This window comes from Bos mutus, chromosome 16 (assembly GCF_027580195.1).
Source record: "Bos mutus isolate GX-2022 chromosome 16, NWIPB_WYAK_1.1, whole genome shotgun sequence".
Classification (NCBI taxonomy): domain Eukaryota; kingdom Metazoa; phylum Chordata; class Mammalia; order Artiodactyla; family Bovidae; genus Bos; species Bos mutus.
Genome location: NC_091632.1, coordinates 69,703,961 through 69,706,726, shown reverse-complemented (window position 1 = coordinate 69,706,726; position 2,766 = coordinate 69,703,961). Strand labels below are relative to the sequence as shown.

Genomic DNA, 2,766 nt, shown 5'->3' with positions numbered 1-2,766 from the left:
CATGGTTTAGATTTCTACCCCTTGGAGAGTATGGATTTTTTCATTCATCAATCTAAACTCTGAACCTAGTGAAATGTTTGGCACAAAACAGTCACTCAGTTGACACATGTTTAATTTAATTGTTCCTTGTTTTTTACAACTATTGTGCATTTGCTCAAGGTCATGTATGGCTCTGTCTTCATAGTCAGCATTCTTCCCTGATTTATTAGATTTTACTATTATTTATCCTCATATAAATCCAACATGTTTTTTGTTTATTTCATTTCCAACCTTTTCTAACTCAAAGCAGTTCATTTTCTCCTTTGTCCAACACTTGTTTAAATCACACCTGAATTCCAAAGCACACAGGACTGATGTTGTATCCTTGCTTTTTTCTTTTATTTAAATTTTAATTTATTGATTTTTAATTGAAGGATAATTTCTTTACAATATTGTGTTGGTTTCTGCCAAACATCAACATAAATCAGCCATAGATATACATATGGCCCCTCCCTCTTGAAACTGCCTCCCCATCCCACTCCTCCAGGTTGTTACAGAGCCCTGGTTTGAGTTCACTGAGTCAAATAGCAAATTCCCATTGGCTATCTGTCTTAAATACAGTGATGTGTGTTTCCATGATACTCTCTTCATAGATCCTACCCTCTCCTTCCTCCCTCCTCCACACTGTGTCCTTAAGTCTGTGTATCCATTGCTGCCCTGCAAATAATTTTATCAGTACCATCTTTCTAAATTCCATATATATGCATTAGTAGCATTAGTATATGATACTGTTTTTCTCTTTCTGATTTACTTCACTCTGTATTATAGACTCTAGGTCCATCCACCTCATCAGAACTGACTCAAATGCAATCCTTTTCATGACTGAGTTTAATATTCCATTGCATATATGTACCAGCATTTCTTTATCCATTCATCTGTTGATAGTCATCTAGGTTGCTCCCATGTCCTATCTATGGTACTAGTGCTGCAATGAATTTTGTAGTACATGTGTCTTTTTCAATTTTGGTTTCCTAAGGGTATATGCCTAGTAATGGGGTTGCTGGGTCATATGGTGGTTTTATTCCTAGGTTTTAAGGGGTCTCCATACTGTCTTCCATAGTGGCTATGTCAATTTACATTCCCACCAATATTGCAAGAGGGTTCCCTTTACTCTACACTATCTGCAGCCTTTATTGTTTGTAGACATTTTTGATGATGGCCATTCTGACTAGTGTGAAGCGATACCTTATTGTAGTTTTGATTTGCATTTTGCTAATAGCGAGCTATATTAAGCATCTTTTCGTGTTTATTAGCTATCTGTATGTATTCTTTGGATAAGTATCTATTTAAGTCACTTTGCCACTTTTTTTTTTTTTTAATTATGGAACACTTCACAAATTTGCTTGTCATTCTTGTGCTTGGGGCCATGGTAATCTTCTCTGTATTGTTTCAATTTTAGTACATGTGTTGATGAAGTGAACACTCTTTCCCACTTTTTGATTGGGTTGTTTGTTTCACTGGTATTGAGTTGCATGTGCTACTTGTATAGTTAGGAAATAAATTATTGTCAGTTGTTTCATTTGCTATGACTTTTTCCCATTTTGAGGGCTGCTTTTCACCTTATTTCCTTTGCTGTGCAAAAACTTTAAGTTTAATTAGGTCCCATTTGTTTATTTTTGTGTTTATGTACATTGTCTAGAAGGTGAGTCTTTTTTTGTTCATATAACTCACTAATTTAGCCTATATTTCAAGTTTTTCCTATTTATTTTTGTCAAATTATGCTGTTCATTTTTATTGTGTAATATGGTTACTAATGTCCATGACCTTATTTTTCAAGTCCTTTGAGTGGAGAATTTGGACCAAGGCTTTGTTAATGTTACTTACAATTCATCCCACAATGCATGATATATGGTCATAATATATAGGCACTAAACACTTTAAAACAAAAAGCTATGCAACTAAAAATGGAGCATCAATCGTACTTGCAGTAGTTGAATTATTGTCAAAATATTTCAGCACAACCTGTATTTGCTAACTCTTTAAAATGGATTTCCAACACTCTTTCAAAATTTTGTCCTCAATTTTATGGTCAAACATTCAATTGTTTATAAACATTTTCTAAGGAAAAGTAAAATGCTTTTCCCTACAAAGTAAAATAAAAATGGAAACATGTTCAGCACTAAGTAGACTATAACAAAAATGAGGAAAATAGTTTGCATGGAAAAAATGACTATATCTATCCAATGTTTCATTCTAGTATTATAATTTCAAATCTTGTGCTTAAATTGCTCATTTATTTTATGTTGGTTTATGTATATGGCATGAGACAAAAATCCAGTTTCATTCTTCTGCGTGTGGTAATCCAGTTTCCCCAGCACCATTTATTGAAGAGACTATCATTTTCACATTGTATGTACCTGACACCCTTGTTGAAGATCAGTTGAATGTGTATGTTTGGATAAAATAGGAAGCATAGGAAAAATAGACTATAAAGTTCATCAGGCGTAGGAGAAAATAATCAAATAAAATTTCTCAACATATGCATACATAATGAAACTGAATTAAAAAACCAAATGGGGAAACACAGAATAGCAGACAAGAAACACCTGAAAGATCATGTATAGGAAGAAATGACTCAGAAATGATGTAAGATCTATAGAACAAAAAGATGTGATAGAAATGTTGATACATGGAGAATAGAGAAATAATTTATACTACACATCTAATCAGAATCCCAGGGAAAAGAGAATGATGCCAAATGGTAATGGGAATAATGATCAAAGTATA

General features: G+C 33.3%; 1 non-coding gene across 1 annotated transcript; it reads right to left on the bottom strand.

Annotated features, from left to right (window-relative positions):
* Positions 1 to 1,354: 1,354 nt before the first annotated feature.
* On the bottom strand, positions 1,355 to 1,462 carry LOC138991329 (U6 spliceosomal RNA). Its single transcript, XR_011467350.1, has one exon. It is a non-coding gene; the product is annotated as a U6 spliceosomal RNA (small nuclear RNA).
* Between the last annotated feature and the right edge of the window lie 1,304 nt (positions 1,463 to 2,766).